At 45.8% G+C, this 20,215-nt stretch overlaps 1 long non-coding RNA gene across 1 annotated transcript in view; it reads left to right on the top strand.

The window, feature by feature from the left end:
• The window catches only part of LOC119389042 (uncharacterized), a 29,623-nt gene extending 9,665 nt beyond the window's left edge, over nt 1-19,958 (top strand). Inside the window, exons 2-5 of the long non-coding RNA XR_005182970.2 lie at nt 5,238-5,319; nt 7,546-7,581; nt 13,479-13,559; nt 19,801-19,958. This is a non-coding gene — a long non-coding RNA (uncharacterized LOC119389042). The remainder of the gene's footprint in view (nt 1-5,237; nt 5,320-7,545; nt 7,582-13,478; nt 13,560-19,800) is intronic.
• Nucleotides 19,959-20,215: the final 257 nt, after the last annotated feature.

Raw genomic sequence — 20,215 nt, 5'->3', positions numbered from 1 at the left:
TCTGTGCTTGTAATATTTGTGTCGCGTGCATGTTTTTCCCGGAAAAGTGAGCTGCTCACGATATGTCCAGCCACAATGGAATCAAGAGCAATGAAGAGGCAGACAGACTCGCCGAAAAAGCCTTGAGTGCAGGATGGGATTGAGCAATTCCTATGTCAGGGAAGGATGTTCCAAATATTCTGTTGCAAGGACCTAATCACTGCTCTATCAATAAGCGGTTGCACAACACTAAATAAACCAATCATTACTTTACGAAGTCGATCAACAACAAAAATTTCTCATAGCGGCAGACGTTCCATGGCACATAGAGAAGTTACTTCAGCCTTCGACTTGAAGAAGATGCTTTTAATGAGAAGAAGGAGTAGAGGTCGGCCTGGAAAGCGGGTTCTAGCCTGCTACTCCTCACGGGGGCAAGGGGAAAGGGCAAAGAAAGAAAAAGGGAGGTGTAATGATAGGCGACGATGGTATCCTATAGAAACAGCTTCCAGCAAAATAAGCCGGTCCAGCTCACGGGAATGCTCCTGTGGTCACGAAGATGAGTATGTTGGGCATATACTCCTCATGGGGGTAAGGGGCTCACGGGAGTATGTTGGGCATATACTCCTCACGGGGGTAAGGGGAAAGTGGAAAGAAAGAGAAGAAGGGAGGTGTGATGATAGGCGACGATGGTATTCTATACAAACAGCTTCCTGCACAAGATAAGCCGGTCCAGCTCATGGGAATGTTCCTGTGGTCACGAAGATGAGTATGTTGGGCATATTCTTTTGGAATTCGTGAAGTACGCAAATGAAAGAGAAAATTTAAAGAAGAAACCATCAAGTTTGGACAGACGGCCCCTCAAATGACAGAAATTACTTAGACCGTGGCCTGAAATGCATCTTCACAAAAGGGCGAACATCTTACTGAAACACTTCTCAGTGGACACTGGACTAAATAAGCACGTGTGAACAGCATGAACAGCTATGTGTTGCTATATATAGAATGATGTATTAGTCCATATACCGTGGGTAGAACTATAAATGTGTACATGAGGACACTTTATTGCCAAGTGAACTCCTGTCATGCAAGCGAACATTACATTATCATGTTATTTTACCTTGCTTCAGAGCGCTATATGCTTCTTCTTTAGTTGTTCATTTTTTTTTAAATTTTAGGTAACCCTTTTTTTTCGCCGCAGTACTTAGATAAATGGAGTAGCCGAGGTAATATTAAACTCAGCCTCTCCCTAGCAGGCCAGTTAAAACGGAACAGAACAAATATGTAACATTCCGTCATTACAACATTACATATTTTGTCGATTCTAAAAAGAGACAGGGCGTGCAAACACGGACACAAGAAAGAGATCAGGACACCACAACGCCTTCTAACAACTGAAGAGACGCACAACGGCTGAAAAGAAAGAAGGCACGAAAACTTATCTGCGCATGCCCATGCAACCGGCGAACCTATCAATCCGGCACACGTGGCGGTCTACGTGGAAGATAACTGTTAAGACATTTGATTTCATCTTTATGCAAGTTAATAGACGGTTGACTCACGCATGCGCTACCACTATTCTCGATATGCCATGCTTCAATCATTAGGCGGTTTCCTCATTTCTATGCCGGTACAACACTGCGCATTCATCGAATTTTGGCGTGCACTTACAATCTCGAGAATGTAAACATAGATTAGAAGGTGAGCCTCCTGTTAGCGATCTCTTATGTTCCAACAATCTCTGGTTAATGCATCGGCCCGTCTGTCCTACGTAGAAGCGGCCGCAGCTGAAAGGGACCTTATACACCACACTTGTACGGCAATCAGTGAATTTGTTGGTGTGTTTTACGAAACAATTATCGGTCCGCTTCTTGTCTTTTACTCGCTCATTCTTCCTCTGCACAGCGGCACAAATCTTACCTAGCTTATTGGCAGCCGTGAAAACAACATTAACGCCGTATCTACTTCCTACTTTCTTTAGCCTGTGAGATATGCAATGAATGTACGGAATACCTACGACACGTTTCTTCCTATCGCTTTCTGCAACCATGCTCGGACTTAACACAATAGACTTCTTTAAACGCTCAGCGACCGTGGCCACTGCATCACGAGGATACCCTACATCTAAAAGACGCGTAACCTGTGCGCTAAAGCTATCACTCATTTTGTGCTCACACGACTTGGTGAGGGCTGACTTAAGGCAAGACATGGCGATGCCGTTTTTTACAACCTTCGAGTGCTTCGACGAAAAATTCAACAGCGGTTTGGAAGATCTAGGAGAATACTGCCAGCACACGTGGTTCTTCTGGAACGTTAAGGAAATGTCTAGAAATTGTATTCCATTATTATGAGGCACCTCTTTAGTAAAGCTCAGCCCTCCTCCATTTAATTCAAATTTTTCGCTCACGGACGTTACCACCTTTTCAAAGTCCTCATCACTACAAAAAATCAAGTAGTCATCCACATAACGAAAAACCTTAATAACCGAATTACCTAAGGCGCCTTCCAAAATATTGTCAATCTTGCTAAGGTATAAATCACTAAGAACCGGAGCAACCTTAGAACCAATACATATCCCTGATTTCTGCACATAAACGCCTTCCTTCCAACCTACCAGCGTCGACTTTAAATACATGGAAAGGATTTCTAGAAATGCCCCGGTAGAAACACCACATTTATCGGTGAAAACCGTCTGGTGGCCTTGTTCATTAATACATTCATTAACACATTTTAACAAGTCCTTATGCGGCAAAGAATAATATAGGTCTTCAATATCCATACTAAAAGCTTTACAACAGCCGGGGTTCTCCTCTGAGAGGAACTGAACTAGCGCCTGGGAATTACGCATACGAAAAGGGTCTGAAAAACTCAAAGAGGTTAAGCAGTTCTGCAAATAACTAGATACAGCGACTTGCCAGGTGCCTTGCTCTGAAACGATTGCTCGAAACGGAATCTCGTTCTTATGTGTTTTGGCTGAAAAAAACAATTCTAAAGTAAGTGATTTAGCCTTCTTGACATTACAAGCTATTCTCTCAAGATTATGTCTTAACAAAAGGTCGACAGCACGTTGCCTAACTACCGATGGCTTAAGTTTTACCGTCCTAAAATTCTTTTCTATGGCTGTTAATGCTTTTTCTGAGAACAAACTGTCCGGCATAATTACAAAGTACCCTTCCTTATCTGAAATTTCTGGCCTGAGTTTCTTCTCGACACAGTAACCAAAGGCCGGATGGGATCAGAACACTTGAGATGCATATTAGAACCCTTGATGCTAGCAACGCAGTCTGAAATGCAGTGGGAACGCTCTTCTTCAGAAACAAGTCTAGTGATTGTACGCGGCAAACTTAAAACGTCTATTGGTTTCAGGTTCGGCTTAAAACAGTATTTAGGACCTAAGGCTAGGGTTTTGCAGTGACTATCATCTAAGGCAGCTCCTCCAAGGACTAGCACGTTATTTTGTGGTGAAACAGTAGAAATAATCTTCCTCTTACATGGTTGAAGTTCTCGAAGTTTACCCTCCATAAGAATTCCGCATGCTGGTTAGCTACACTCATCCAGTCGGCGTATATCTGCTTCTGGCGGCGGTCGTCACGTGAAGTCGAGCAACGGACCTTGAGGCATTCCTGGTAAAATCTCACTTGACGCCATGATTCCGCGGTCAATATGGCACATATCCTCCTGGCATGTCCGGTAGATGGTTGCAGAAAGCCGCACAAAAGCTGAACTTCAACTGGGCAAACTCTATTTTTAGAAAACCATGAAAAAGTTCTAGCACGGACCAAGCAAATAGCAATTAAAGAAGCCAAAGAGGCAGGATTGTTCAGATAAGTAGGAGAACACGGAAAAGGGCTCAGAGTACTAGAAATGAAGCTTAGAATAACAGAGAGCTGAGCTAGTTGGTACGTATTCATTCTAAAAAGAGACAGGGCGTGCAAACACGGACACAAGAAAGAGATCAGGACACCACAACGCCGACTAACAACTGAAGAGACGCACAACGGCTGAAAAGAAAGAAGGCACGAAAACTTATCTGCGCGTGCCCATGCAACCGGCGAACCTATCAATCCGGCACGCGTGGCGGTCTACGTGGAAGATAACTGTTAAGACATTTGATTTCATCTTTATGCAAGTTAATAGACGGTGCCTCAGAATAATGGAATACAATTTCTAGACATTTCCTTAACGTTCCAGAAGAACCACGTGTGCTGGCAGTATTTTCCTAGATCTTCCAAACCGCTGTTGAATTTTTCGTCGAAGCACTCGAAGGTTGTAAAAAACGGCATCGCCATGTCTTGCCTTAAGTCAGCCCTCACCAAGTCGTGTGAGCACAAAATGAGTGATAGCTTTAGCGCACAGGTTACGCGTCTTTTAGATGTAGGGTATCCTCGTGATGCAGTGGCCACGGTCGCTGAGCGTTTAAAGAAGTCTATTGTGTTAGGTCCGAGCATGGTTGCAGAAAGCGATAGGAAGAAACGTGTCGTAGGTATTCCGTACATTCATTGCATATCTCACAGGCTAAAGAAAGTAGGAAGTAGATACGGCGTTAATGTTGTTTTCACGGCTGCCAATAAGCTAGGTAAGATTTGTGCCGCTGTGCAGAGGAAGAATGAGCGAGTAAAAGACAAGAAGCGGACCGATAATTGTTTCGTAAAACACACCAACAAATTCACTGATTGCCGTACAAGTGTGGTGTATAAGGTCCCTTTCAGCTGCGGCCGCTTCTACGTAGGATAGACGGGCCGATGCATTAACCAGAGATTGTTGGAACATAAGAGATCGCTAACAGGAGGCTCACCTTCTAATCTATCTTTACATTGTCGAGATTGTAAGTGCACGCCAAAATTCGATGAATGCGCAGTGTTGTACCGGCATAGAAATGAGGAAACGCGCCTAATGATTGAAGCATGGCATATCGAGAATAGTGGTAGCGCATGCGTGAGTCAACCGTCTATTAACTTGCATAAAGATGAAATCAAATGTCTTAACAGTTATCTTCCACGTAGACCGCCACGCGTGCCGGATTGATAGGTTCGCCGGTTGCATGGGCATGCGCAGATAAGTTTTCGTGCCTTCTTTCTTTTCAGCCGTTGTGCGTCTCTTCAGTTGTTAGTCGGCGTTGTGGTGTCCTGATCTCTTTTTTGTGTCCGTGTTTGCACGCCCTGTCTCTTTTTAGAATGAATACGTACCAACTAGCTCAGCTCTCTGTTATTCTAATATTTTGTCGATATATCATGTAATGAAAACAAACACATTCATTCCAGATGGGAGTCCTGCGAAAGCAAAATGCCTGACGGTCACATTGATTGCCGGCAATGGACATCTCCAAGAAGACGCAGGAATAGTGTAAGTGCTGTGCTGGAGTCAATTATGGCGAATAGATGCCGATTCGTAAAACAGGAAATGTACTTACCAAAATTCACTCATACTATTAACAATGGAACGAACAATTTCTAACATTTCAGCGTAACACTCACATGGCATATTGTCGTAGTAGACAAGCTGAAAAGTTAGCTGAAGTGCATTTCTAAATACGAGTGATGATATAGGAGCGTGCAGTTTTCGCGTTTTACTTGTCAAGTTAGAGATATCATCTGGTCCTTCGGAAAAGTGCGCTTAACCTGATTTTCGTAAAATGCTACGGTTACTGCCGCAGAGTCTCAACGCCATTTTTCAATATTCCATGAGGTGATTTTTGGTTTGTCCTGCCGTTTTTTTAGAAATTCCACATAGGCTACGCGGGCCGTTTCTGTCACTTATGCTCAGCCTTCGAGTATTTCCTGACTGTAAAATTTCAATCCAGCTGAAAATTTTCCACTGCCAAAGTCTTTCTGAGCCTCTAGGCTCTCAAGGACAACACTTTTTTCAGTGATTAGCGTCAGCCACTTCTAGGATATAACAGAAACCGAGATGTCGACATCCACATGCTTTCGAAAATTCCGTTGGTACGTTGACACTGGCACGCTGATGCAATTTTTCTCTGTCTACGAAGGAACTATAGCGCACGTTCTGTAGTAGACGACATCTTAATGTTAGCGAGGGGATTGCGAACGCATGAGAGACGATAGGACAAGCGTTACTAACAGCTGAGGTATTGCATGAGATATGTAGCCATGTACCGAAACCAGCCTAACATTTTGGTGGCTGTGTAAACATGCATTAGAGTTGACGTCATGAGTGACATGGCAAGCGTAGCGTCACTATTATAGCTGATATACGTATACGATGGTGTACGTGAAAATGAAAAACGAGCACTAATGAAGAAATCTAAGCCTGTTCTAACCCAAGTCAAAGCTGCATGAAGTGCGCAGATTTGATTCGCCAGTGTTTCTCCTGCGTTTATATTGCGTTTATCTGCTGCTCTCTGTTGTTTCGCTTTCTTTTATTGCGTTTATCGGCTCTTTTCTGCTCTTTTCATTTCGTTTCGTGTCATTGTGTGATATTTTATATGCTTTTATGCAGTTTTCTTGTGCTTATGGATTTGTTTTCTGATTGTCTATTTTCTGTTGTATGGTCAACTTTTTACACTTTTTTCTGTTGTTTTCTGCTCCGAGCTTGGTGGGGTTTAATATTTGGGGTTTAACGTCCCAAAACCACGATTTGATTATGAGGGACGCCGTAGTGGAGGGCTCCGGAAGCTTCGACCACCTGAGATTCTTTCGCGTGAACCTAAATCTAAGTACACGGGCCTCTAGCATTTTCGCCTTCATCAGCAGGGTTGTAGCATGGGGTGAAGTTATCGCATGTGCCCTACGTGCGATGCATATGGGCCGGCTCGTGTCCTCTCTCCTCCAGCTGCGTTCGCCGCCCCTCCTTGCGCGCGTTTACTCGCGAGTGGAACATGCGATGGGCGGGGCGATGTTATCGATTCGGACTTTATAAGAATCATAAGTTTACACCACCGTGTAAGAATATTCAGGTGTTGACACTGCGCGCGCCTAAGCGGCCAGAAAATGCTCGGTCGTTGGTCCGTTGAGCGGTGCGCCATCTAATGGCTTGAGGCGGAGAGCGCCCGTGAGTAGCCGAATCACGGTGGTGCTGCGTCATCGCCGCCGCGCTCGCCGTGCCCTCTCCTGTTGCTCTCTCGATTTCGCCCCTCGACGCCGCTTGGCGGATGCACATTATCCAGCAAAATGGCACAGAAAAATGCACGTTATCAGCAGCATTCGCGTTGCTATGGAAAGCACTGCCCCGCTTTTCGTAGCGCCCTCTAAGACGGCGCCGATGAAACTGCAAGTCATCTGATAAGAACCCGGACATTATCTGGACGCGCGTGGATAGCGGTTTCCCATGCGTTGGGAGAAGAGTGTCATCACCTGAGTATATTCTTACACCGTGGTTTACACCGACGGCAAAAACCCGTCGAGAGTGTCCATACTACAACAAGAACATACTACAACAACAAAACTACATTTTGCTATGCTATTCGATTTCAACAACATACTACAACAACATACTACAACAACAAAACTACATTTTGCTATGCTATTCAATTTCAACTTTATTTTTCTCGCAGCGCTTGACTTTCGATATTGAAATGCAGCTACTAATCCGAAAATATATTTTTTACAGTATGAAAGAAGTCATGAAAGCTCTTTTGACGAGAAAGTAAGTCTACTTGCTGCATATGGCAAAATTGTGTCAAACATTAAGCAAATCTTGCCTGCAGGGGTGACGTAGTGGCCGTGGCTTTTTCTGTCGACCATATGATGCTGAACTACGTGATACAGTGTGTACGATTCATACCGTAGCGCTAAGAAATGCCCACATAAATCCAGCTGCTACTTTTTACCTACTTTGAGGCCATCACTTGTAGGCAACGCTTACTACGAATATTCGATCTTTTTTGCTCGTAGTCCTACGTTATAAAAGACAGTGTTACATAACAAGAAAGGTTAGTTCTAAGAACCAAGGAATGCGTCATGAAATACTGCGCAAGTAGGTTTGTATTTATTTCGCATCGATAATTGTTTGCAGCGTTGCTCTTTCTTTTGCAGATTAGCTCTCCCTCTATTAGATTTCACATTGGACATAGAATAGAACTGCGCGAGGTGGACGCAGCTGCACCACGAAGACAAATTGACAACATGGAAGAAGTGTTTTAGTAACATAGCTGAGAAAAATAAGTTTGCTGAGTAGACGTTTGCACAAAGGGCTCAGTTAGCCGGCGAGACCTGTATAGTATACACAGAAGATATTTTGTGGCTCTGTAGGCAATCAGGTGCCAGCATGTCTGAAGAACACAATATAGGGCATTTACTGAAAGTCATTCCAGAGGGTTTATACAACATTTTAATAGGTAGTAGTAGTTGTAGTACTAGTATTAGTAATACTTTATCGTATACAGAAACCAGACAGACTAGAACCACAGTGCCCCGCAGGGAATATGGGGGCGAAAAGAGAAGTCTGTCCGGCAGGGTGGTGCCCCTATTCCAAGGCCCCGCTGGCACGAGTCAACCGTTAAGCTCTTTGAATCAGTCGTAGCTGATCTCTCAGGGCCGCGCTAGACAGCAGCGCCTCCTATTCGTCCCATGTGCCATTTGTGTCGTGTTCTTCTCCGTGCTTCGCCCACTCCCACGTGATGTGAAAAAGTGTTGGTGTTGCTACACACCACGGACATATGTCTCTATACGCCGTGGGGTAGATCAAGGGGAGAGTGCGCAGATTAATGTAACTGTTCGCCTGCAGCCTTCGTAGCACGGTCGTCTCCGAAGTGCTGAGTTTGCCATGTGGGGGTGGCTAGATCTGTCTATTTTCTCTATAGTACCTTAGAATCGTTGCGCAGCAAGGGTCTAGGGGGGTAGGGTCCTCTATTGGAGAGTATGGGGTGGCTTGGTGATGTGTAGAGCCGCAAGCCACCTCTTCCGCATTCAAGTTCCCAGTCACGCCCTCGTGCCCCCGGGCCCAGGTTACAGTATGGACGTATTTGACATCGGGTCCCATCCAGTCCCAAGAAATATTCGAAGCGCCTGTGCCCCAATTTTGCCCTTTGAGTAGTTTCTGCAAGCCTTTTGTGAGTCAGTAATGATGGTTAGTAGAGCGTTTCGCGTGCATCCCTCTTTTATTGCTATGGTTATGGCGACCTATTCCGCTACTGTTGTCGACGCTCTACCTGTTGAAGCAAGGCTGTAATTTTCCCTCTACGGTTTCTGACTAGAAAACCTGACATCACTGTTTGATGCAATTCGACATTGCCGGACGTTTAAATCCCCGAGGCGCCACAAAATATTGCTGAAGCTCGGTCGCCTCGCAAATGTCACCATGGCGGTCGCCAGTGCAGAAGCTATACCAACTGTTGACTTTGCTTCACCATTCTTCAGATCGTTCGGGAAGAGCAACGCAGACATTAAGACATGAAACGTGAAATGGACGGCACATATTGATGCTATTTCCCACAAGACGTGGCTACCCAGCAGCTTGAGAATTTCGAACACCTATCTGTCACCGCAGCGTCGATTGCGCAATCCCAATGTATTTACCGCCCATGTCCGACTTAATACCCGAATATGTTGAGCGTCGCAATTACCCAAAATATTTTGCCGACGTGCCCGAATGCGGTGAAGGCGAGCGACGATTTTCCCCGCTCCCATGTGCTACAGCTACAGTAAGGCCGGTAACATGTGGAGGTATTGAGATCGCTCACGAGTACCACGTTATCAACGGTGGCCACCCTGGACGCAGCCGCCTGGCGTCCCATCTTTTCAGGAACATTGGTCTTCCCACTTACGACCCAATAGCAGCTTCTGGCATGGACGCTTGCGCAACCACTCTCCTGCCTCTGATCGAAGTGCGACGCCAACTGCAGCCCCTCGACGCGGGCGGTCTCCGTCACCACGTCACCGTTGCTCGTCACCACATCAGGAAAACTAGAGCGCGGCCAATGGGGTAGAGGTCGCTTGAGGCTTGCTGCAAAAATAGATACCTCCACCGGTGTTTATGTATAGGAACAAGGTGCAAGTTTTTGTTGATGGCGTAAACACAATGACCTTACAAGAACTCGTTCCGCGGCTAGTTGGTAGAATGACCTTGGCGGACACTGGCGTTACTGTTTGGACCATGAGTACTGCTTTCAAAGATCGTTTATGAAGCAAAGTGATGGTTTTATGGCAGAACGCGACTACATTCGGCGGCGTGAGCGGATACTCGATGTGTCTCACTGGTGTTTGTACCACGGAAGTGTCGTTGAAAGATCAAATGTTTGGGACATAATTTAGGATTCCTCTCTAGAGCACACATTACATAATTCGGCGCATTGATTTATTTCCAATGTGTGGGGCTACAGTTGGTTTCAGAAATGGATAGGTGTATGTAAGCGATGGTGTCCCGGATGGGCTGATAGAGAATTCGGACAGGGAGCGCAATGCGCGCCGAGTCGACGCCGTTGTGCCAGCATTGTGTTTCTTCACACATTTACAACATTGACACCAGGTTTGACACAATGGTGGAACCTTTCCATTTAAGCTATATTAAGAAGTACATGTTAGTGCCCCTTGCATAGTCTAATTGAGGAAAGGCCGTACACTACTATAGACTACAAAATATTCGAATGAATCGGTGCTACTACCAGGAGAACTTAGGCTCGCCTCATTCAAAAAATACTAGCCGGCGAAAGTAGCCGTCCTCGGTAACGTTCGAGGCGGCGACCAAGTAAGTGTTTCTTTAGACGGTGCTAAAAGAATACCTATGACTAACAAGCCCCGAATTCCCGTCAAGCGCCGTATGTTTGGGCGTTCGGGAAAAGTACCTGTCGGTTTTTGATTTTTCACAGAGTGACCAAGCACCCTAGACCCCCGCGCCTTGTACGCGCCACGCGATAAACACAGCAACAGCACAGCCAATCTGACGCAAATCCTACCGAGTATCGCCCTCTGAGCGCAAGATAATACACTATCAAGAGCGCGAAAAGCTTCAGAAAGGTGTCATTCAATAATCGCCGAGCCTTTGGACAGCTGCAGTGATTCCCGTCAAAAAACATTGGCCGCGTATCTGCGTGCTTCGCTGCAAATGTCGTCTAAAGACGATAGAAGAGGCGCTGCGTGAGATATGGACGCCATCCGGCAATACTTCGGGAAACATGAGTGCTGTGTTGCGGGCTAGTAGTCCCGGCGCAGCGGCAGGCGAAGACCGGCGGTGACCAACGCGACCGGTGGGGACGCCGGCCAGCCCGAACACGCTGTTTGGCGCGATGCGCCGAAGGAGAAGAAACGTCCGCACACAACGAGTGCTCTCCACAAACTCTCTTACTTACACGTTGCGTGGGTAAAACAGGAATGCCAGAGCGGCGCCCCCTGTCATTCGTACAATGCAATACTGAACCGAAACCGAAACACAACATGAGCTTGTGCAGAGGGCACGGAGGAAGACAAGTTTCAGCGCAGTCGCATTTTCAGCGCACCTTAAGAAACTAGGGTTGTAACATTGTAGGGCGAGTAGGGCCAGAAGGACCGTCACGACGAAAACCTGCCTCCTCAGTCGTATTCGCCTGGAACGTTGGTGTGGCTTCGCGTTCCCTCCTCCGCTCCTGACCTTTCCACAAAACTACTGCCTAAGTACGAAGGCCCCTACCGCGTCCTACGTCAAGCATCCCCAGTTAACTATATGACTGAGCCTGTTCAATCATCTACGGACCGCCGTCGTCGCGGCCGCGAGACTGTTCACGTCGATCGACTGAAGCCGCATTATGACCCACCAGTTGTACCTGTTCCTTAGGTCGCCAGGATGGCTCCTTTTCCGCGGGGGAGTAATTTGTAACATGGTAGGGCGCAGACAAGAACGCCTGCGAAAGAAGAAGAAGACGGTTGTTGTTGGCGCTCGCGCTTGCTCGGCTTGGACCGCTGATCGCTTCAGCTGTGGCAATCTTTTAATAAACGCGTTACTGTCTCAACGTCAAACGCGTACCATCAAGGTCTTTAAAATTGCGTATCTATGTATTGTCTATTAAAGGAACACACCACCCAATACTTACCTAATGATGTTACGCCTCGGATATGCGTAATATTTACTTTTTGATCGACAACGTTCACAAGTATGAGCAGCCGTACCAGTTCAAGGTGGGTGGGCGGTAAGAGAGTGGTTCAACTTTGGCCGGTTGGCTCAATCGGGTGACGTGCCGACAAACAGAAAGATAGACCAAAATTTCTGCGTTTAATTTCCCCAAGAAAGACTATCGTCTTTAAAAAAAAAAAGAAGGTACCTGGAGATTCTGTGTCGACTGCCACCGTCTGAACTACGTCATCAAGAGAGAGATGCTTACCCTGTCCTACGAATTGATGACGCCTTAGACTGTCTCCATTCGGCATCCTACTTTTCATCTATAGAGTTACGCTCAGGCTAATGGCAAATTCCCATGCACGAAATGGACAAGCAAAACATGGCTTTTTAACACTGACGGACTGTACAAATTCTGCGTGATGCTGTTTGGGCTATGCGACGCACCCGCTACATTCAAAAAGGCTCACGCACACTATTTTGCGTTAAGTAAGATGTTCTTTGTGAGGAGCAAAACAAGGTTAGTGTTACCTTTATTACCAAACACATTCAGGAACATCACTCTAGACGCAACACATGTATAAAACTGCAGCAGAATCAAGTCATATGAGCATAATGCAAACGCATTTAAAAAAGCAATATAGTTCAGAGTCTCTGTCGCACAAAATGTGTCAGCGTTGGTGACGTTGGTTCTGAGCTAAAAATCCAGGTGGATGCAAAAAAGACAAATCAGAACTCGCGCCGCAATCGGATCCAGGTATTCTGCGTGACAGTCGAGTATTCTACTGCCAGCTTCGCGCGTGCTTTATTCTGCTTCGAAAGAAGACGACATACAGTCATGTGGGCAACGAGTCACGTTGACACGCGTTATTATACGTGGAGGAAGCGTAGACTCACACCTGGCGTCACATCATGTGACGCCTGTTGTTGCACCAAATGAACTACCGTGTGAATTACCTATCGAGTGGCTGGTCACACAACGTGAATTACCTAGCGAGTGGGTGGTCACACAACGTGAATTACCTAGCGAGTGGGTGGTCGAAAGCCATCAGCCCATTATTAAGTGTGGAGCAATAACTTATCGTCATAGTTACCACAAGCCAAACCATCAAAAAACGTGTGCACCGGCGTAGGTGCGCGGATTACCTTACAGAGGCGCAATGGTGACTTCGTAACTGCATTTGCGGTAGAAGCCATTGGAGAGTTTACAACAGCCAATGTCAGGCGCACATATTTTCTTTCCTTCACAGCAAGATCGAGGTGTCAAATCACAAGCGAAACGAAACATACTTAACAAAAATTGATGCTTGTAGCACGAAGTTTTCAACCGCATAAAATTTGATGTCGGCAAGGCTCAGTTACATATTTTAATATTAATACTATCTAGCATGGTATCTGTATAATCACCGACACCGTCCTAGTAGTGAAGTAAAGAACAAAACTTGTGTTTATATTATCTTTCTCGAAAGCGTGTTGACGCTTTGAGGCTCATGTGTACTCTCACAATTTACGTTTAGACCGACCTTTACGAGGAAAGAAGCTTGAGTGAAAGAAAGACAGAAGGAAAGAGAGAAGGCAGGAAGCTGGTGCACGTATGGGTAAGTGCACTTGCAGCGGTATTATTTTTCGCCAATTCGTGCAGTTGTACTTAGGCGTATACTCAACCCCATCATAATTTTAAGACAACGTTCTGGAGGTTTCGCGATCGCCAGTGCAAGACCTTCACAAAACTATATTTTGGCTACGTGCTTGCAAAAGAAAATTCAGAACTGGCAAGCTCATCGCTCCTACAAAAGTATCTAAATATTAAAATAAATCAAGGATGCACCGCCGTCCATGGTCTAAACGAAGAATTGCATCACCTGTAGTTGTAAAACAAAACTTCAGAACTAGGACAAGATATTCGGGCGAATTTATTATGTGCTGTCATTGAACGTGTAATGATAGAGGGGTGCAAAGTGAGATAATGACGTTGTAAGATGCTTCACCCAATTTTACCCTACATGGCTCGCTGTATATGATCCCTAAATTTTAAGTGAGAAGATAGAAACAGTTGCAGTTGCAATTATCTGTCCCGTCGTGACCGCTTCTTCAAAAAAATGAAAGCAGCAAAAGAACGTTTGACGTTTTTTGCACAGAAAAATATTGCCTGGACAAAACCAGAAGCAAAAGTATACTGCACTTGCAAGGTCTTCCGCGCATTGCTAAAAAATAGCAACGCGGTATACACGGCTTCCGAAAAACGCGGTAGGTTGTTGCGAAACGAAATATTTAGTACTATGTATTGCACTTGGTTGTTCATATTCATTAAAAAAAACTTGGTATATTCCGCTTTTTTAATGATTCAGCAGTACGTAGGTTTCCACGACTGGCGCTCTGCAGTGCGCGGCCACGCTGAGCCGTGTTCACCCTAATAGTTAACGGCGATGTACAATCCGCCTTGTGCATCACCACTTCAATAATCAAAACGTCAGCCAGCATTTCTGAGGCCATAACCCCTCCTCATACAACCTCTCTTGGCCTCAACATCAAGCGGAGTCGCCGCCTAGCGGCTTCTCGTTGATCCGCGCCTAGTGTGGATTGCTCCATGCGTCGTCTGCTAGCCCCGTTGTGTTTGTATGTGCGTGTACGTCATACAGATCCTCAAAAGGCGGTTTGTTCCGTTGCGTTAGTGCAACTTTAACCGCTCGTACGTATGCCTAACGCGATGTAAGGAAGCATTTGGCCTTGATCGGCTGTATATGTACTGTAATAAGATCAGAGAGTGCACTTGTCGAGAGTGCTGTGGGTGGTCGTCGTACCCTCCGTTCACGAGAGTCATATCAATGTAGGTGCCGCTCTTTGGTTCAAGCGCATTGCAAAGTGCACTTGGCGTTGCCATAAAGATAAGAAGTATTATATCTCATGTGAGTATAGCCTTTTAGTGGCGCGGTGATAAAAAAAAGGCTCGCATGCACTTGAGCGCTGTGGTTAGGTGTTTATACGTTACGCGACGAGCTTTAGTTGTATATGGTCCTGGTGTCACTAGAGAGAAATATTTTTGTTAAATCACGTCTGACACTTCGGTACTTAAATTGTCCCCTAAAAAGAACAGAAAATGAAAGGACACGGAAATCGCAAAACTGAGTTGCCTTGCGCAATTTTAACTTCTGGCGAAATTTATATAAAAACACCCGTGTACTTAGATTAAGGTGCGCGTTAAAGAGCGCTGATAGTCAAAATTAATCCAAATGGCGTAGTTTACATTTATGTCGTAGTAATTTCACGCGAAGCCACACTTTTTTTTCCTTTACATTATCTTGAGCGTTTGTGTTGCGTTGTTTAGATTGACAGAAGGCGGCGGACATTATTCGTATGAAAAAACGTACTTTGGTCTCGTAAAATAACCGGACATTTGTTCCATTACTGTCGTGCAAGTAATCAATCGTAGAAATTGCCGTGCTGTACAGTTACCTTTGTGCACTGTTACAGGAATAAAAATAAGCGTGTGCTTGTTAAACGTCTCCGTAGCGCTAAAGCGCTGTCAGCCACGTAGCTTTCCTGAGTAAACCTATCAAATGTCCTACATTTAACGGAGAACTCAATAAGAAATGCGAATGTATATTTGAGCACACAGTGCACAAAGTGCTCTTTCAAATCATCGTGCAGGAATACGGACTTTCGTTTTGTGGAGGGGCATCCAAATGAACAAGAAGTAAATAGTTAATTCAGTCGCACTATGCAGCAGTGCGTAGTAGGTGGAACACAAGCTACACATGTACAAATAAAACAACAATAAAACGTCACCCATTGCAATAACGCCGACTGTCGCTGAAGGTGAGCAACCCGTTCGTTGGCAGAATGCGCTTCTCTCACAAGTAATTGTAACGTTCGGTGCGCTTCGTGAATTAATGCGGGAATGAAGGGCGCACATATTACCACAAAGCTGCAGTCAACGCATTCTGTTTGCCGGAAATTGGGTCACATCGCTCACAACGAAGCGCTGTAGTGCACGTTTGTATACACGCCGACAACCGCCTATCCACACTAGCGCGGCGACGGTGCTGCCACCTGTAGCCTGATCTCGCGGCGAATAGCACATTGTGCTTCCATACGTTGGCGCCCACATATACGTAATATAACAACAAAATTGACATGTACATCGACAATGAGTTTCGTAAGTTTGTTATATGTTTCGTAACATGAAACATATTACCGCTACACCCAATGAAAAGTAATGCAGCTTCGAGGAATGTCGGCATGCCATAGTGGTGTGAATGCGCGCCCTGTTCTGTCGCTCAGGCCGCATTCACACCAGTATGTTTTACCAACATTCTGCCACACCATAGACTATGGAGCCAAGCAGCATAATTAATCACATGTCCCATCGTTGTCCTGTGTATCCAGGCATATTATGGCATTTCGACTTATTAATAACTCCTTTCTTAGGGTTCTTTTCAAAATGTACCAATGAAAAGCATGATCCCAGGAATGAATAACGACAGGATCGCTTGTCTCCGGCTCTTTGAACCTACACAACCTGTTGTCCATGGACATAAAAAATTGGGGGACCCTTAAGCTTCGCCTTTAAGAGTTGAACGCAATAGCGAAATCCGGCCCCTAGTGCGTGCTTCAACCACTAAATGCATACTTATTAATGTGTATTGTTACACACACACACGCACACAGACACACACACACGCGCGCGCGCGAATGGTACAGGTTTTTGTTCTAAAGCAAGAGTCGCATGGCCTCCAAGATATACGCCGCGCCCTCGCCATCGCGGAGGCCATGAAGAGTCTGACAATGCCTCGCAGATGGCAGCACAATATCTAGCGTTTGCTGTTTGCTTGTTGATATGTTTTCGGCTAGATGGACATAGTTGTCCATTTTTAGAGCTGTTTGAAAGTTCGTGTGTGTTTTTAGCGGCGATGGCTGCACTATCCCGGCCTTTTTCGACATAGTTTGATGGCCTCCCAAATGCGCCTAAAAATCGCCGAATGGGCTCGTTTTCGTCGTGACACCTGTCGAACAAAATGCGTTAAGGAGACTCCTTCCACTACATGGCATTTATGTAGTGTTTTTTTCCGAAGCAGCTGCATGTAACGTCGTGGCTTTGTGATAGGACACCTACTTGCCACGCGAACAGGCCGGGTTCCATCCTCAATGGGACCGAAATTTTTATTCTTTATTTTATTTGCTTCTTTCTCGATTTTTTGCTCACAACCAACGGTGCCGACGCCGACGGCGGAATTTCTGCGACACGAGCTCTCTAACGCTATCGCGTTAATACTCTTGTGTGCGAGCCGGCAAGTTGCCTGTGTGGAGGTTAGGAAAGAAGGTGTTAAGGGGTCTGTGTGGAGGTTAGGAAAGAACGATGGTGTTAATTAGCACTGTCTTAATTAGAAAGGCCCTGCATAGCAAGTTCCTAATTAACACAATCTTAAGTAGCTAGGCCTTAATGACCAACTTTTTAATTAGCGTGACCTTGTTGAGGTACTTTATCTCTCTGTGGCCGTTTCTTTCTTTCTCTAATTTCTTTTCCGTTCATCTGTTCTGTGCTTCTCTTTTGTTATAATCAGGAGGCACACGCATTCAAAAAAGGCCTACAATGCACATCCATGGTGTCAACCTCGACGGATATGCTGGTCAGAGGTTTTATTAGGAAAATTGTACTATAACTACCCTCATTTTTCAAATCTGCCTCTCCAAGAGCAAACTGTATTTATTTATAGTAAATACTAAAATGAAGAGGATGAAGAGGCCGAGTTTTTGCGTTTCACGTGCTAGGCACAGCTTAGTTTTCTAGTCGCGTGAAACTGTGGAACGAAAAGCTCAAACAGCTGCGCGGTAATATGTTTGGCAGTTTTAGGATAACGTACAAAAAGCTTTGCGTTAGCGTTTGTAACCATTGCGCATGAGTCATCCGCTGTGCTCTTGGGAACCCACGTTAAGTGATAAAAAACTCGGGCCCCATTCTAAAACTGCCTCTTACAGAAGACACCATGCCCATGCTACCCTACAACAGCTTTCCATGGAAGGATGCTATCTACGCGAAAAATGTAGTATTAGGTTTAGGCACCGTTGAGACATCTCCCAACGAATATTCTACGCGGACTTTTTGTATGTGTAGCAGCTCTTTGGCTAGCCTGTGTAACGCTGTCCCTCCGTCCGCACAAACGCGAGGCAACGCGCTTCCCTCGGCGCAGGTGTTGGAGCGGTACCAATAGGTCACGCCGCAGCTGGGCGTTGACGTCAGGCACCCCTCGCACGCTTCCCTCGCAGCTGCGCGCTTACGTAACTGTCTCCCTCACCCGCCGGAGCGCCGCAGCTGCCGGCTCCAACGCCCGCTCGCCTCCCGTGTCCGCGTTTCAAACAAACGTTTACAGCAGTAAATGCTACACCGAGTTTCGCTTCAAGCGAATCTTCCAGCACTCACCGCAGAACCCGCGTTAGCGCCTTTCAACCCGTGACGCCACCAGTGCGCAACGCTGCTGCTTCGCATCCCATCAGCATTCCCTTCTGGGAGATGGTCCATTTTTATTTCACATCGCCTCCAATAATCTGATTTTAGTAGATTTTACAGCGAAAGCTGTTATGAGGTCATTTCTCCGGCCGTTTTTGGCGCCGTAGTTGTCCGCCGCCGCCGCCGCCGCCGGTATCCGTAACCAGTATCGCTCGAAATACGAAAAAAAAACTAAATAAGAAAAAATTCCAGGATGGAACGAGGTTCGAACCTGGGCCCCCTGCGTGGGAGCCCAGTATTCAACCTCTGAGCCATGCCGGTGCTTGAAACTGCTTTGCCAAAAAGGTCCTATACAGGCTTCATGTCGGGAAGGAACCACATTAGCATAGGCAATATAGCGTGGTAGAAGATTAAAATAAGCACCAAGCATCGCACAACGCGAATTCTGTAACCAGGCGTCAAACAATTGCGAATTGCGCAACGAGTAGGTTGTTGAATGCTTCCAACCCATTACAAAAGGGCTCTGCCATAATTCTTCATCGTCATCAGGCGCAGAATCAACAAATTGCGCATAATCCCTTACATGCGTTTAGCAGGTACCAACGCTCTCTGTAGAATGACGAAAAATGGCACAGTGCCTGCTGCCCTACTTCTAAAAAATTACAATTATTTATAGCGTAGTGGGTTCCTCGCAAGTGCACTTGTATTGGTTGCCAAGGAGCCCATAAGCGCATGATCCACTTCCTCGGGGTCTCAGTAAGATTACAATGATTTATAGCGTACTGGGTTCCTCGCAAGTGCACTTGTATTGGTTGCCAAGGAAGCCCATAAGCGCATGATCCATTACTTCGGGGTCACAATAAAGTTCTTCGCCCCCCCCCCCCGTCTCTCTTCCACGTCAACGTATACAGCATGACGGGAGAGGGAAATAGCAACCGGGCGTCACCCAATGCAAATTACATAACTGGTGGGCCGTTTAAAGATTCCAACCCATTACAAAGGGCTGAGCCATAATTCTTCATCATCATCAGTCGTCACGTCAACAAAGTGCACATAATGCCTTACAGACGTGTAGCTGGTGCCTCGCTTCTCCATAGAATGACGAATAATGGCTTAGTGGGTGCTTCCCAACATCACAAAAAGTTTGATTTGTGGCGTAGTGGGTACCTTTCTAGTGTACTTGTATTGTAGCCCCAAGAGAGCTTAACGGGCTCTAGAAACGCCGCTCTTCCAGCTTTCGCTGTGACTGTGCTGCGGTTTCAGCGCAGGCCTGGCGTTTTTTACGAGCCTGCTAAATTCACTCCGTAAGCTTTTCCTTGACAATTACGCCTAATCAGTAAAAACACCTTGTTAAAAATTTGGTTCATTAATTCAGAATACTTTGCTTTCTGCAGTGCACAGAAGACGGCGGTTGTCCGAAAAATTGCACCTGCAACTTGCCGAAACACAGGTGCGTCCCAAAAAATTGAGGATGGGTCTCGTTATGCAGTCCATAATAATGTTGGAATGCTAATATACATGCGTCCATAAAGTAATAAAGCTTTTTCCTTTATAAAAACGTGCGAAAACAGTGTCATTCCTTGTGAAAAACATTGTGCGTTTGTTGAAAATATTCGCTACGCTATTTCCAGGTGAGGACGATCTCACAAGTTCAATTCCGTATTCCCATGAAAGTGAAATGAAAACGAGATGATTACGTACTGGGCGTGATGTCCACGCTGAAAAACCCCTTCCATTTGACGTTTTCGTGTAATAATACGGCGCGCCTCATAGCCATTTCTAATGTTGTCAGCGCAGACGAAAAACGGG

Source organism: Rhipicephalus sanguineus, chromosome 4, assembly GCF_013339695.2.
Source record: "Rhipicephalus sanguineus isolate Rsan-2018 chromosome 4, BIME_Rsan_1.4, whole genome shotgun sequence".
NCBI classification, from domain to species: Eukaryota; Metazoa; Arthropoda; class Arachnida; order Ixodida; family Ixodidae; genus Rhipicephalus; species Rhipicephalus sanguineus.
This window is presented reverse-complemented; position numbering and strand designations above follow the sequence as displayed.